The following is a 17,603-nucleotide window of genomic DNA, read 5'->3' on the forward strand; positions in this document are numbered from 1 at the left end:
AATGTATACAAAATGTCTGACAAAATTGTTTCGGATTAGGATGTAAACAAACCGGCAATATGACAGGAGCAATTTGTGAAAAATACTATAATAATAATAATAATAATAATAATAATAATAATAATAATTCTTGAAAAATAAAAAAAGATACATTCTTACCATCAAATACTTTCATTCCATATTTTGTTGCTTTTGTTTTGTAATTTTTGAGGTTTTGTTTTCGAGTAGAATTTTTATTTCATTCTCCGTTGGTTCAGCAACACGTTCCACCATTTTGTTTTTCTCTACTAACAGTATATGAGCTAATAGTCTAGTAGTAGAGTAGCCAATCAGAGTGTGCGATTGCTCATATCCAGTGAATGTGGATAGAATAATTGTACATATTCTGTATGTTGTGTATATTCTGCAGAGCACTCATTTCTTTCTTTCTTTCTTTCTTTCTTTCTTTCTTTCATTTATTTCATTTATTTATTTCTTTTATTTATTTATTTATTTATTTATTTATTTTCATTTATTTATTTCTTTTATTTATTTATTTTCTTTCTTTCTTTTTTCTTTCTTTTATTTATTTCTTTTATTTCATTCATTCATTCTTTCTTTCTTTCTTTCTTTCTTTCTTTCTTTTATTTATTTATTTATTTATTTATTTATTTATTTATTTCCTTCCTTCCTTCCTTCCTTCCTTCCTTCCTTCCTTCCTTTCTTTCTTAGTACATTTCCCCCCCATCTTCACTACTTACAGAGCATTGTAATAAGCATTTCACTGCATGTCATACTCTGTATGATTGTGTCTGTGACAAATAAATTTGAATTATACTGTACAAGTCTACAAGAAATTTTACAAAAGATTTGAGATCAGCTCAGATTATTCGAAGACTCCGAGATCATCTATGTGATTTTGGAAAGCTGCAGAAAACTTTTCCACATCCTTCTAGCCATCACTGATTTCAACCCTCCTAATCAACCACTGATTGCAACGGTAAGGTTTTAAAATTGGTGGTTCTTTTAACAGAGAATAAAGGACTGGATATACCACACTGTAACTTGTCAATTCTTTTTGTGCAAGACATAAGTTTTTGATTTGAGAAGTTACTACAGTACTTACTCTATTAATCAAATCAAATCAAATCAAGTTAATTTGTATAGCGCTTTTAACAATAAACATTGTCGCAAAGCAGCTTTACAGAATTTGAACGACTTAAAACATGAGCTAATTTTATCCCTAATCTATCCCCAATGAGCAAGCCTGTGGCGACGGTGGCAAGGAAAAACTCCCTCAGACGACATGAGGAAGAAACCTCGAGAGGAACCAGACTCAAAAGGGAACCCATCCTCATTTGGGCAACAACAGACAGCCTGACTATAATATTAACAGTTTTAACAGGTATAACCCTCAACTGTCCTCATGGGGCCGTCCTTCACAGGAGCGGTGCGATAAAACTCCGACCAGACACAGGGCACCAGGATGGATCAAGCAGGTCCGAGGGGCAGAAGAGGCCAGCATCTCAATCCCAGGATCAACATGTAACTCAGAGGGACAGATTTGGGGGGGGGGGAAGAGAGAGAGAAAGAAAACACGTTGTTAGGTATGCCCTAAAAATGACAAGTATTAAATCTGTGTGGTAGGCTCGCAGAGACGAGAGTCTTTACATCAGGCATAACACACAACAATGGCATGTTAATATGGTAAAATATATCATGACCTGCTCTGGCTGGATGCTTGATTGGGTGATGGGAGCACACTCCTCAGCAATGATGAGATGCAGATGGGACCCTTAGGGCTGGCCAAGACAATTCAGTTACATTTCACCAGGTCTGGGACATGCGACAGAATGTCTGACGGCCAATTCCCTGCAGGCTACGATAGACAGTCGAGGTCTCCACCCTCTCCACCAAAAGATTTCCTGTTGACCATGTAACTCAGAGGGACAGATTTGGGGTGGGGGGGAGGGAAAACACAGGTGGTTAGGTATGCCCAATGTCACCTGAATAAGTAGGAGCAGTATACATATTGCACCGAGTATAAGCAGGGACTCCGGCAACTAACTATGACAGCATAACTAAAAGGAGAGAGCCAGGCATGAGGGAGCCCCGGGACATAAAGCAGCCAGCCACTACACCGTCAACAAACTCGAGTGAGCAAGTGAGTGGGGACTGACAGCATCCATACATCCCAGTTTACCAAAACAATCTATGTCTGAGGACCCTCCAGATCTACTCCTTTACCTCATAAACACCATTAACAAAAGGCTTGACTAAACAGATATGTTTTCAGCCTAGACTTAAATGCTGATACTGTGTCTGATTCCCGAACATTACTTGGAAGGCTGTTCCATAACAGTGGGGCTTTGTAAGAAAAGGCTCTGCCCCCTGATGTAGCCTTCACTATACGAGGTACCAGCAGATAGCCTGCAACTTTTGATCTAAGTAGGCGTGGCGGGTCATAGAGGAGCAGAAGTTCACTCAGGTACTGTGGTGTGAGACCATTTAGTGCTTTAAAGGTCAATAGTAGTATTTTATAATCAATACAAAATTTGATTGGGAGCCAATGCAGTGTGGATAAGACAGGGGTGATGTGGTCATATTTTCTAGTTCTAGTAAGGACTCTTGCTGCTGCATTTTGAACTAACTGGAGCTTGTTTATGCACTTATTGGAACATCCAAACAGTAAGGCATTACAATAATCCAACCTGGAGGTAACGAAAGCATGGACTAGTTTTTCTGCATCATGCAATGACATTAAATTTCTTATCTTTGCAATATTTCTGAGATGAAAGAAAGCTATCTGGGTGATGGGTCTAAATAGTAGTATTTTATAATCAATACGAAATTTGATTGGGAGCCAATGCAGTACTACGAGGTACTATTTAGGTGGGTCTATTAATTTACATCCTCATCCACAGCAGCCATTGTATATTGTTTACGAATATAATGAATAGTACACAGCTTGATACACAGCCATGCGATATGAGAGGCAGAAACATTTCTCCTTTTACACAGCTTCACATTTATCTCTTTTCTCTGTGGACCATCCAAGCTTTATCTCTTCCCTGGCATTTTCTAGTCATTTGCACCAGTTTCATACTTATTAATAAATTAAAAGGCACTTATGTACTTCCTGGATGTTTTTTTTTTCGTCTGCATGCAGCATGAATATTCTTTTCAGAGAAGTACTTGCTCTTGTTTCTAGTTGTAGTACTTCCATGTGCGACCATTGCCTGCATGGTTCTCTGTGATAAAACAAATCTGCCTGTATTCCAGGAAAATACAGCGCTTGCTTCTACCAACTCTGAGTCCTCAATGTTCCATGCCCGACTACACATTTAATTAATTTGCACAAGGAACAAATGACAGACCCTTAAAAGACTCCGCAGCAGCTTATGACCATAGATTGTACTGGGGCAGGGCATCATTAATAACAGCATAACTTCCATAGTAATCTCAAAATAAGCAGTTGAGAATCAACAACACACAGTCACGCAGCGTACAGTCCTGCAGCTCAATTTGAAAGCTTTAGATGTACCTTTGTTTGATGCAGCAGGTGTGTAACTGTTGCCAATCTCACACTGTGTAAGATAAACACAATAGAGCCATTAGCATGAGCCAGGGTTGGCAAGTTTCAGCAAAATTTCCAGCCCAACTGCTTCTCCAAAATCCACACAAAAGACCTGAAAGAATTCAGGCATCAGAACACCATTTAAAACTATTTTTAATGCCATTTATCCATCTTTTATCAATCTATTATATTGTCAACAGTATCGATCTTTGGAAAAAAAAAGTATCTTAAAATGGAAATGGGTTTGTACATAATAGACAAACTATGTGCACTTATATTTTGCCTTTGTTTGCAGATTTAATTCTGATTACTTGCTGTAAAACAAGATCTTAGAGGCCACAGAGTATTATTTAAACTAACCAAATATGGATAAAAACATAACCATGGCAAACCTGTTATTAACTCTCCTGTCCTCTCTTCCTCCACTGAAAATGTGCATAGACTGAACATGAAGCAGCGTAATTCCTGCCCCAATGGGCCTCTGCCAGCACTTCTTGCAATTCCTATTTTGACCACTAGGTGCAATAATAAATATTGCTGGGTTTCATGTGACGTCACATCCGCCTCATTAGTTATTCAAAACTTTAGCTGGTGGTCTACCAAAGCTCAGTTGACAAAGCATTTGTACGGAGAAGGTGCATTGCTTGCATGAAAAATGCCTTAGGCTTGCGTTGTTTTAGGTTGTTCAAATCAATCAAACCATGAAACTAATAAAAGTTTCTTCAGGGTTCCCTGTGAACTAATAAAAAAAAGGTAAATGAACACAGGATTTCACAAAAAGACGTTGAGAAAGGTGGCTTTTGAACCGCTCACTGAAATCAAAGGGCGCCGATTCGAAGCATGCTCAAGTTTGCGCTGATCACTTGGTGAAAGGTTTGTATATCCCTCTCAACTATGTCCTTAGTGTTTTCCAAGTACTTTTTTTGCTATGTGTCGTTATTTTACGGTACTTTTTTTAGTCACGGCGCGCTAAAGTTCTCAGCTGTTTCTTTGTTTACTCCTCACTCCTCACAAAGTCCATATGCATGAAGGTCGCGACAAAATTCTTATCCAGCCATACAGTTACAATACGCCGTGATCACTTCTCCGTCTTGTTTAACTAAGATCCAGGTCTTTAAAGGGGTTTCTGATGATCTTTGTGAATGATTTACCTGAGCGATAAGAGCCAACACAAGTGAGAATCAAGCGAACTGTTGTTTGTTTACTCTTCGACTTGCAGCACTTTGTTGTAAAGATGTGAATGAAAATCTTAAAAAAACATACTTACACGGGCAAAAACAATACAGGATTCATTTGACAGTGACTTGATACTGAGGTCCTTTACCCAGACACATATAAAAGAAGAAGAAGCCTTTATTTATCACATGCACACTCAAGCACAGTGAAATTCATCCTCTGCATTTAACCCATCTGAAGCAGTGAACAAATGCACACACAAGTGAGTACACGCACATACCCAGAGCAGTGGGCAGCCATACTACAGCGCCTGGGGAGCAGCTAGGGGTTAGGTACCTTGCTCAAGGGCACTTCAGCCCAAGGCCGCCCCATGTTAACCTAATTGCATGTCTTTGAACTGTGGGGGAAACTGGAGCACCCAGAGGAAACCCACGCAGACATGGGGAGAACATACAAACTCCACACAGAAAGGCCCCTGTCGGCTGCTGGGCTCAAACCCAGAACCTTCTTGCTGTGAGGCAACAGTGCTAATCACTACACCATCATGCCGCCCATGGAGGCTTACAACTTAAAAAAGTTGTAAGCCTCTATACTCTTCCACACTTTCATCTGTTTTGCGGTGTAGAAGGATGTCTGCAACACCAGATAGTCCGAGATGTCAGGGAACTCGACTGAAGGGTAGTTTTCAAGATCGTATGACAAGTCCTTCTTTCCTAGACTGTAGGGGTCGATTCCATTGCACATAGCAATCTTCTGAGTATATCTAAAGCGAGCAATGGCTTCTAGATTATGAGCATACTCTGATAAGTTATTGCTAGTTGTTTGCACTACGGCAGCCATTTAGACCACCAGCTATTTCACGTCCGGTAAAACAGCCAAGAAAAGTCACGTGACTGAAACCCAGCAATACAGGGCAGTGGGCATGCTGCCCCACAAAACTTCTCAAAAGGCAACCAAATCAATGGACCATGAGCTTATATATGTCATTTTACACTGCAACTGTGCTATAATGAACTTCTTGAGGGACATCAAAATAATTCGTTCTCCAGAAATGTTTGTAATACTGAAATGGACCCACTCGTCACACCAAACATTCACATTATATGCTAAACTTTAGGCACATTCTCCTTATCATGAATTTCTCCTGCCGAATCACCATCACAGGTCATTGAGTGAGTTAAAGGATCATGAAAGGAGGCAATGATTTCGTAGTCTGTGATGGAAATGACAGCGGTGTATCCTGGGTGCGATTTGCTGGGGGGGATGGTGGGGATCATCCCCCCCTCTGGTTTTTATCTCTGCTGAAAAAAACTCCTCGGGGACAACCCCGTCAATAAAACAAACAAACCAAAAAAAAAAAGTTGACATGACAGGCATGTTGTGACACAGTTTTCTATGGTCTACATTGCACTCACTTTCAAAATGACCCGAAGTGGCAGCTTTGATGTTCACGAACGTCCCCAGCAAATAGATACATTGTAGATAATAACAATATCCAGAGTGTGAACATGGATTTAGCGCCATGAATCACATCCTTATTGATGAGCGCAACAGAATGAATGTATCCACACTGACAGCCTTCTTTTCCTTGCTGTCTATGGGCCAGACGTGCGTTCCTTCTCTGCTGAGAAATTCGCAGAAATGTGGATTAAAGAAGGGCGAAACGCGGCGGATAGCGCACCAACGGGAAAGCAGAAAAGGCCACATGAACTGCGCCATCAGAGCAAACTGTTCATTTAGTATTCATGTATTTTAGTGATTTTCGAGTCACTGTCCATTTAATCCGGAGGGAGAGAAACATCACAGCAACGCGACAAGCAATGCGAACTTTGTTGTGTGTTAGTGTTCGTGTATTTAGTCAGAGAGATAGGAAGATGTGTTCATTTTCATTTAGTGTTATTCATTTGATATCATCGGATGTTATTGAGCTGTTAGCCTATTGTTACCTTAATTTTGTGACGTTTCATGATTAAAAAAAAAAACACATCCCCCCTTCTGGTTTTTTGACAAATCGCACCCTGGGTGTATCGTTGTCAGTGTCCACCCACTGACTCGTGATGCTTTCTAAATCTTCACCATTCAATTCACTGATGTGTTACCATTCACCGATGATGTCATTTATGTAATGCGCACAGTTGGGCTGGGTGGTGGGTATAAAAACACTGCTGGTACGCTTTAACTAGGTATTAAGTTTAGAAGTATCAGCAGTAATTTCATCCTTTTATCAATCCTTTGATTACCATTCTCAGTAATTGTTAGCAATCAACACCTAAGCAAGGCTCGTTAAGCCTTTGTTTTATTGCATAAACACGCATTGTTAACTTGACTGCGGAGCTGATTACTTATTGCTTGTCTCTGGGAGAAAAGGAGCGCATGGCTCCATGTGTCATGTAAGCAGGCGAATGATGGATTTAATTGCAGGAAGAGTGTTTATTTACAAACAGTTCAAACATGTAAGACAAAAGCAGGATCATGAAAAGGGCAATGGTCACGCGAGGCACAAACAGAATGGTGGAGGCAAAGCTGAAAGGCAGAGTCCAAAGACACAAAACAAAGTCAAAGGCAAAAAGGCAATACACGGATACAGTGGTGCTTGAAAGTTTGTGAACCCTTTAGAATTGTCTATATTTCTGCATAAATATGACCCAAAACAGCATCAGATTTTTACACAAGTCCTAAAAGTAGATAAAGAGAACCCAGTTAAACAAATGAGACAAAAATATTATACTTGGTCTTTTTTTATTGAGGAAAATGATCCAATATTACATATCTGTGAGTGGCAAAAGTATGTGAACCTCTAGCATTAGCAGTTAATTTAAAGGTGAAATTAGAGTCGGGTGTTTTCAATCAATGGGATGACAATCAGGTGTGAGTGGGCACCCTGTTTTATTTAAAGGATAGGGATCTATCAAAGTCTGATCTTCACAACACATGTTTGTGGAAGTGTATCATGGCACGAACAAAGGAGATTTCTGAGGACCTCAGAAAAAGCGTTGTTGATGCTCATCAGGCTGGAAAAGGTTACAAAACCATCTCTAAAGAGTTTGGACTCCACCAATCCACAGTCAGAGAGACTGTGTAAAAATGGAGGAAATTCAAGACCATTGTTACCCTCCTCAGGAGTGGTCGGCCAACAAAGATCACTCCAAGAGCAAGGTGTGTAATAGAGATCTTGCAGTCACGTGACCGGAAAGTACACAACCGCCATCGTGTCGGTCAAAAACACCGCTGAATACTGCTGCACTCGTGTACAGAATGGATCAATTTCAACCGACGGACTACACGGCTCATTTTTCTAATGAACAGATAACTAGATATATGTCTAAAATAAACGATCTACAGATTAGTGACCCTTATGGCTTTCCGGACGGAGTTTTCACGACCGGATTTTGAACTGCCAGGAATACCCGGACGTGTATGATTACCTCATCAACTTTCCCTTGCTGTTCAGTGGTGAAGCACTGCGTGCTTATAAATCTCTGGACAGTTATCTCTACAGAAATTCAGGATTTGTCAGCGACTCAGATGTGGCATCTTGTAAGCAAGAAAATGATCCTCACTGGATGGGTAAGTCACTTAAGTATTGAGTATAGCACTGACCAGCCGATTATAGAATAAGGTAATTCCAAATCGTCCGTGTTGTTTACATGGATCTGGCGTTGGAGAGGTAGAGGCTTGGCAGTGGAGGTTTGAGTGGCTGTTTTCTGAGCTTAGTCAACAGGCCGGCTCTGCCTGTAGCCTCGCTTCTGCTTCGGCTCTCGGCGCCGCCTCCTTCGCTTTGCTTCCAATAACAATCCACGGAGACCCCGCTGGTCTCGCAATCTGGTCTCGTCCGGAATGTTTTTTTTTTCTCATCCGGAATGTTTTTTTTTTTTCTCGTCCGGAATGTTGTGCATGCGATGGAAATCGCTACAAACCGTCATTTTCTGCTGGAAACCAATGTCCAGTAAGTCCATACGGTTGTAGTGGATATTGAAGTCCGGTACAGACGAACAACACGCAAAAATACACACAAAAAACATAAAAACCGTGCACAGGTAGGGAGAGCTTGTAGCCGCAGCCGTTGTAGTAGAATTGTATATAGTAGGGTTTTCCCGAAGAAAAGATAGAAGTAAAAGCAGTAGAACCAGAAGTAGAAGTAGAAGGCGGAATATGGCATTTGACCGACACGATGGCGTCTGTCACAATCTGGATCGGCTGTGACGTCACATGCAAGATCTCTATAGTCGGCGAGGTCACAAAGGACCCCAGGGTAACTTCTAAGCAACTGAAGGCCTCTCTCACATTGGCTAATGTTAATGTTCATGAGTCCACCATCAGGAGAACACTGAACAACAATGGTGTACATGGCAGGGTTGCAAGGAGAAAGCCACTGCTCTCCAAAAAAAGAACATTGCTGATCATCTACAATTTGCTAAAGATCATGTGGACAAGCCAGAAAGCTATTGGAAAAATGTTTTGTGGATGGATGAGACCAAAATAGAACTTTTTGGTTTAAATGAGAAGGGTTATGTTTGGAGGTGGCACGGTGGTGTAGTGGTTAGCGCTGTCGCCTCACAGCAAGAAGGTCCTGGGTTCGAGCCCCGGGGCCGGCGAGGGCCTTTCTGTGTGGAGTTTGCATGTTCTCCCCGTGTCCGCATGGGTTTCCTCCGGGTGCTCCGGTTTCCCCCACAGTCCAAAGACATGCAGGTTAGGTTAACTGGTGACTCTAAATTGACCGTAGGTGTGAATGTGAATGGTTGTCTGTGTCTATGTGTCAGCCCTGTGATGACCTGGTGACTTGTCCAGGGTGTACCCCGCCTTTCGCCTGTAGTCAGCTGGGATAGGCTCCAGCTTGCCTGCGACCCTGTAGAAGGATAAAGCGGCTAGAGATAATGAGATGAGATGGGTTATGTTTGGAGAAAGGCAAACGCTGCATTCCAGCATAAGAACCTTATCCCATCTGTGAAACATGGTGGTGGTAGTATCATGGTTTGGGCCAGGACGGCTTGCCATCGTTGATGGAACTATGAATTCTGAATTATACCAGCGAATTCTAAAGGAAAATGTCAGGACATCTGCCCATGAACTGAATCTCAAGAGAAGGTGGGTCATGCAGCAAGACAACGACCCTAAGCACACAAGTCGTTCTACCAAAGAATGGTTAAAGAAGAATAAAGTTAATGTTTTGGAATGGCCAAATCAAAGTCCTTACCTTAATCCAATCGAAATGTTGTGGAAGGACCTGAAGCGAGCAGTTCCTGTGAGGAAACCCACCACCATCCCAGAGTTGAAGCTGTTCTATACGGAGGAATGGGCTAAAATTCCTCCAAGCCGGTGTGCAGGACTGATCAACAGTTACTGGAAATGTTTATTTGCAGTTATTGCTGCACGAGGGGGTTACACCAGATACTGAAAGCAAAGGTTCACATACTTTTGCCACTCACAGATATGTAATATTGGATCATTTTCCTCAATAAATAAATGACCAAGTATAATATTTTTGTTTCATTTGTTTAACTGGGTTCTCTTTATCTACTCATACCGTAGGACTTGTGCGAAAATCTGATGTTTTAGCTCATATTTATGCAGGAATATAGAAAATTCTAAAGGGTTCACAAACTTTCAAGCACCACTGTATAAGGCTTGGTAATGTGAGACACTCGGTACAGTGTGCACACTTGGCCAAGTCTCTGCTTCCTTAGAAGCACATGCTGTGATTGTGCTCTAATCTGGAACAGGTGCATAGTATTTAGTCCTAATGGCGCTGTGGGTGGACGTGACACAGTAATTTTTTTAAAGGACTGACTCATTGTCACTAAAGGCGGGGGTCATGAACTTAGTTTGTTATAATCAAAAGTTTGTCATAAAAGAGTTAATTACAGTGTATTTAGTATCCATCCATCCATTGATCATCTGTAGCCACTTATCCTGTTCAGGGTTGCAGGCAAGCTGGAGCCTATCTAGGCTGACACATGGAGACAAACAACCATTCACACAACTTCACATTCACACCTACGGTTAATTTAGAGCCACCAAGTAGTCTAACCTGCATGTCTTTTGGACTTTGGGGGAAACCGGAGCACCCGGAGGAAACCCACGCAGACATGGGGAGAACATGCAAGCTCCACACGGAAAGGCCCTCATCGGCCATTGGGCTCAAACCACCATACCGCCAGTGTATTTTGTATTTCAGCAGAATTTAGAGTGTATGTTGTGGATGAGGACATAATCTAAACCATAAAAGATCTGGAAAAATACAAAAAGATATTTTAAATCAGGACAAGGACTGATATATTTACAGAGCACTCTCTTTACATGTGTGTTAGCTTTCAACATGCACTAGTTTTAGTTGTTGCCTTACATACAAATTGTTTCATTTTACGACCACACCAACCTGGTGTTTCTTTTATCATCACAAAAGAAGCAAATGTCTGCATGGAGAGAGAGAGAGAGAGAGAGAGATGCATATGTGACTGAGCTGTGATTCACCCCATCATGTCGCTCAGCCAAATGCACCACTAAATCCTTCCCACAGTGGCTTTCAGCTCTATAGATGAGGACAGTCTTATAATCATACAGAGCATCAGTAATACACAGGGTATCAAATCAAAAACAGTCTAATAAGGGATTCTCAAAATGAGGCTCAAATCAAAGCGTGTCCTTTTCTCATCTGTGGAATCAATCGATGGAGCACTGTGCGGATGTGTCATAGGGAATAGCAGATCATTTGGTAATACTGTTTGCAAGCCTGATATTCTGCATCTACAGTCGGGGAAATAAGTATTCAATACGTCAACTCTTTTTCTATTATGCATATTTTCAGTGCAGCTATTCATATTCACATGAAATGTTGAGTGGACATCGGTATTAATGCAATAAAACTACACAGTAAAAGAACTCATAATATTCCGATCCATAAAACAGTTAAGTGCAATAAAGTGGAGTGACAGTGTGTTCAAAAGTATTGAAATTTATTTAATACTTGATGGAGAGGTCTTTGTTCACAATGATGGCTTCAAGATGCTTCCTGGATGAAGAAACTAATCTCTGTGTTCAGGTGGGATTTTGGCTCGCAAATAATCTTTAAATGAAATGGTGAATCATGATCTTCAGGTGCCCTGTGATGACCTGGCGACTTGTCCAGGGTGTACCCCGCCTTTCGCCCGTAGTCAGCTGGGATAGGCTCCAGCTTGCCTGCGACACTGTAGAAGGATAAAGCGGCTACAGATAATGAGATGAGATGAGATGAGATTATCTTCAGGTCATTCTCACACATGTTCTTTTGTGGTAAAGTGTGATGATTGTCTGGGCCTTTCCAACACCTTTATTTTCTTCCTATGGAACCAACTGAGTCTCTTTGCAGCATGTTTTGGATCGTTCTCCTCCTGGAAAGTCCACGCACGTCTCGTCCTCATCATTGTAATGAAGGGCAACAGAATCTTCTCAAGAATTTTCCAGTACATGACTCCATTCATTTTCAATTTGATCATTTGGATTCTGTTGGTGCCATGAGAAGAGAAACACCAACACACACACACACACACACACACACACACACACACACACACACACACACACACACACCATGATGCTTCCATGCAGCTCTGAAATTTACTGGAGGTCTGATATGTTTAGTGTCATGGTGCTTTGAAAAGTTTGATTTTTTTTGTCTTGTCTGAGCACACTACATTCTCCCAGTAATCTACAGACTTCTCCAAATGTTCTGTAGCAATCTTCAAACAAACTTCAACATACCTTTTCTTCAGTAATGGAGTCTTGTGGGATGATGGAGAATGGAGACCATGCCTGTGGACTGCACCACCTATTGTTTTCTCTGTGATAACTGTACCCACTGCTTTCAGCTCTTTGTAGAGCTCTTTTTGAGTTCTCTTGGGCTTGAGTAGCTCTTGGGCTACTCTTCTGACTAATGTTCTGACTGCCCAGTGGGAAATCTTGTGAGGAGATCCATCCTGTGCATGGCTTGTTGATGGTTGAGTGATGTTTCTTCCACTTGCAGGTAACAGTCATGATGGTGCATTTATGAATTGAGAAATCTGTCAGTAAACAGTGTAATTGCTATGCTGCTCAATAATCTTGTTGTGAAGGTCTTGGGAGATCTTTGCCTCTACATATCATGAAACATTTCTTGCATGACAACTTGGTGCCAAAAGATTTGTTTACTTGCATTCAGAGGTAGGTTCCACTCTTTCAAAGAACGGAAGTCCTGAACTACCAACATGCACTAACCCGGCTGATTCTAATTAGCACAGATAAGAGAATTAATTAATGCAATCAGCTGGGTTTCTTACTATGATCAATACTTATATTCCATTCAGCTAGCATGATTGAACAAGTCAAAGATGAGTAGCTGAATGGAATATATCTGATATACCACGACAAGAGCAGCCAATATTATTATTATTATTATTATTATTATTATTATTATTATTATACATTCCTTTCGGGTGTTCAGCACGTCTTTCAATTTCCAAATTCTCTCAAAATCTTCTGTACTTAATGAAGCTAACCTGGCAGCCATGTTTGTTTACGAATTGTCCCAGTCGCTCACTAGCATGGAAGTTTTACGTCTCCGGCGTGCAACGTCATGTTGTCTTGACAACCATGCAATATTGTAAACCATATTCAACGCTCATTCTCCATTGGGTAGAGTGACGTAATACACGTAGGATAAGCGATATGCTAACAATATTGCATGCTATCAAACCAAATGAATGAAACCCACTAGCAGGGAATAGAACACATGTTTTTATTCCATTGAAAAAGTGTCCTATATGTATAATAATCCACTTTATTGCACATACCTTCATTATGGATTGGAATCTTACCATTTCTTTTTCTGGGCATTTGTGTTGTATTGCATTATAACAATGTCTGCTCAAAATTTCATATGAATAGCTGCAGTGGAAATATGTTTTTAGTAGAAAAAAGTTGATATGCTGAATACTTATTTCCCCCACTGCATCTGCAGGTCCCACTGCTAAGACTGGAAAATACCTTATATTCTGAAGACTTCAGTTTTACTAATTCAAAATTTTGGCAAAACTACATGGGAAATCATTTATGTGCCTCTCATATCCCTCAGTTATTAAAATCAAAACTGTGTGCATGTTTCTCAGCGGAATATAAACATTTCTGTATTACTTTTTTTTCCTCATGAGAGGAAAAAAGCAAGCTGACAAGCAAATAGGCTGTGTGTACCCAAGGAATACATGCTGATTTACTGACATATTGACTTTTTTTTTTGGTTTAAAATGAAAAAAAAAAGATTATTTATTTACCATATACTTTATTTGCCACAGTGGCATGAGAATTTCTATATGGATAACTGATGATAGATGCCAGGAAATTGTCTTAGTATTAAATGGTTAATTTTCAGATATTCTGACTTTTTTAAAAATAAAATTTCAGACATTTGGATAATTTTTATTAATAACATTCATATTTTTACAACATCCATCTATCCATACCACTTATCCATCTGGGTCACAGTCAAATCCATCTAATTTTGGACAAGAGGTGGGGTTCACCATGGGCAAGTTGCCAATCTATCACAGGGCTAAGACAGAAACATAAAACCATTCACACTCACAGGCAATTTAGAATAGCCAATTGATCTCATCCGAATATCTTTGGACTGTAGGAAGAAACTGGAGAACCCGGAGGAAACCCACACAGGCAGGGGGAGAACATGCAAACTCCACACAGAAAGGTCCTGGCCAGTCTCAAGGTTCAAACCCAGAACCCAAAACCTTTATACAACATGTAAAAAGAAATGGTCAATTGCAAACATAAAGGATTTTATTGCTTTCTATGCTTTGATATACAACCCCAATTCCAAAAATGTTGGGACATTGTGTAAACTGTAAATAAAAACAGAATGCAATAATTTGCAAATCATGGAAACCCTATATTTCATTGAAAATAGAACAAAGACAACATATTAAATGTTGACACTGAAAGATTTTATTGCTTTTTGAAAAATATATGCTCATTTTGAATTTGATGTCAGCAACACGCTTCAAAAAAGTTGGCTCCATAGTAAAAGAGTCTGGGTGCTAAACTGGCCTGCCTGCAGTCCAGACCTGTCTCCCATTTAAAACGTTTGGCGCATTATGAAGCACAAAATATGACAAAGGAGACCTCAAACTGTTGAGCAACTGAAATTGTATATCAGGCAAGAATAGGACAACATTTCTCTTTCAAAACTACAGCAATTGGTCTCCTCAGTTCCCAAAGGTTTACAGAGTGTTGTTAAAAGTAGAGGTGATGCAACACAGTGGTAAACACGCCCCTGTTCCAACTTTTCTGAAACGTGTTGCTGATATCAAATTGAAAATGAGCATATATTTTTCAAAAAACAATAAAATTTCTCAGTTTCAATATTTGATATGTTGTCTTTGTACTATTTTCAATGAAATATAGGGTTTCTGTGATTTGCAAATGATCACATTCTGTTTTTATTTACAGTTTACACAGTGTCCCAACTTTTTTGGAACTGGAGTTATAGTATTTTTCTGAATACAATACTGAATACTTTTAATTACTATTAAATGCATTTAATAGTATCCTGATAAACCATTTTGTAAATGTTGCATATGTTTCACATAATTTTCCAAAGTATACTGTACTAAAAAAATCTTTGAAATTATTTCAATTTTTTTTTGTAGAATATTGTTGTCTCACAGTTTTCCCCCCAAAAAAGGATATGTAGGATGCTACATATTTACAATGTGATTGAGTTTTAATTTTATATAAGTAAACAAGAAGAAAAAAAAGACTAAGATTTTGTGACCTTAGTATCCTGCATTCATTCTTAGCCCTGATAGACCCTTATAATACTCAGGTCATGGTTTGTTTTGGGCTTGTGAAGATGTGACATGACGACATTACTGACTCTTAGCCTGTGACAGAGTCAATATATAGAGGATATTACACGGTTGTGCGAAGATATGAAGTTTATCTTCAAGTGGTGAACATATTCACGAGTAAGCAAAACAAACGAGCAGAGGTGGAAAGTAAGGAATTACATTACTCACGTTACTGTACTTGAGTAGCTTTTTTGTGTACTTATAATTTTTCAAGTAATTTTTAAAGAGTGTACTTTTACTTTAACTTAAGTATGTTTTCTTTTAAGTAGTGTACTTCGGTACATTTTACACCACAACCGTTACTGAGTCAAAAAAATAAAAAATAAAAAATAAAAAAAGGCTAAAACGGAGAAGGGGAAATGCGTTCTGGAAATGAATCACGGGAAGGACAGTTGTCGCGCGCGCGAGTCTCACACAGACGATGGCGGACATGCACCGGCGCTTTAAGGGGGGGCCCTGGGCCACAGCCAATCAGGGGCCTTGTAATATTAATAAAATAATAAACTGTCGGAATCATGGGCCTACATTAATGTACGGATAGAAATAAGGTTAGAAGTAAATGAGCGCACAGTAGCCTGCTGTAAGAGACATGGTGGATGTGGTTCGCGAAACGAACACCCACAACTGTACCAGAATAAAATGTAACAAAATGTAATGTCACGCACGAAAGCGCGCCAAAGACTGCAGACTACAGAGACACAAATTTAGAGGCTTTGAAAGATGAAGCGTTCACATGTTAGCGGGGCGCATAAAAGGAAAAAAAGAGAGATGCAGGTAATGATAGAATCGTTGCCTAAAGTCACAGACTTTTTTAAGGTAAGGATCACCAATCTGTTCAGAATATCAGCTACTTATCAGTTATCAGCCTACCAGCAGCTAGGCTATGTGCAGCTAGGCTAGATATGCTATGATCTGTCCAACAGTAAAATAAATCAGTTGTGATTTGAATACGTGTCGTGTGATTTGAGTTATAATCCTGTTAGTATAATAGCATATTTCGATGGGGATAATAAAATGTCTAAAACGGCATCTACTGAAGAAATTGATGAAAAGATTGTAGCCTATAATGTTCACAGTTCGGGCAGCAGACAGAGTAAGCATACTGAGGGGAATAGCAATACAAAGCTAGTGCATATCCACATTTCTCGCTAGCTGTGTTGGGTGTGTTGTTAACCCGTGTGGATTTAAGTGAAATACTTGAGAAGTTCTGTGGTCAAGACAACGTTTTAAGGTAAGGACGCTTGATTATTAATGTTTGCCCGCCGTGGCTTGTTGTTGACGAAAGGCCCACATGATTTTGCCTTATGCAGCTACTGCTAGCGTCATGCTTTGAACTAGGTTAAGCTCATTTGCGCTAAAGGATGGGTTTACTGAAGGACTTTGATGTAGCTAGTTTCTTTTTAAAAAATCGTATGCTCAAAACAGTATGCCCGTGTTCATCATGTTTAACTTTTTTCTTGATGGAGTGCATGAAATATTGTTGCAAGTGGTATTTCGATGCAGTCATGTCAAAAAGGCAGTTGAATGCACGGTCTTATTCAAGGAGAAGGAAGACTTGCATGATGCTTGAACATAGATCGGTAAAATAGACCCTAGTAGGACTTGGTTTCGTGTATTTCGGTCTGTAGAGTTATGAGTTTGGCCGCTGTCCATGGTGTTTACGTTTCATGTGGCCGCCGAGCCAAGTACCTTGACTTGCAGTGAATGTTTGTTTTCATGCCGCCGGGCTATTTTTATGTATTTTATTTTTTAAAAGGACTTGTCTGTAGGTGTGTGTGTGTTTTATGTTTACAACACATAGGTCTACATTATAGCGCACGCGCGCTTGTGTGGTTATCTCTGGCCATGCCCCTGCGTGAAAGTTACGCAGTATCACTGTCCTGTCCGTGGTAATAATCAGAACCGGCTCTGTAATGATAATGCGCGCGTTCTTCTCTCTCTCTGTGGTTGGATGTGTTGAGCGATGTGAGCGTGGGCCTTGCACAGCTATGCTGAGCCAA

The sequence above is a fragment of the Neoarius graeffei genome, chromosome 12 (assembly GCF_027579695.1).
Source record: "Neoarius graeffei isolate fNeoGra1 chromosome 12, fNeoGra1.pri, whole genome shotgun sequence".
NCBI lineage: Eukaryota > Metazoa > Chordata > Actinopteri > Siluriformes > Ariidae > Neoarius > Neoarius graeffei.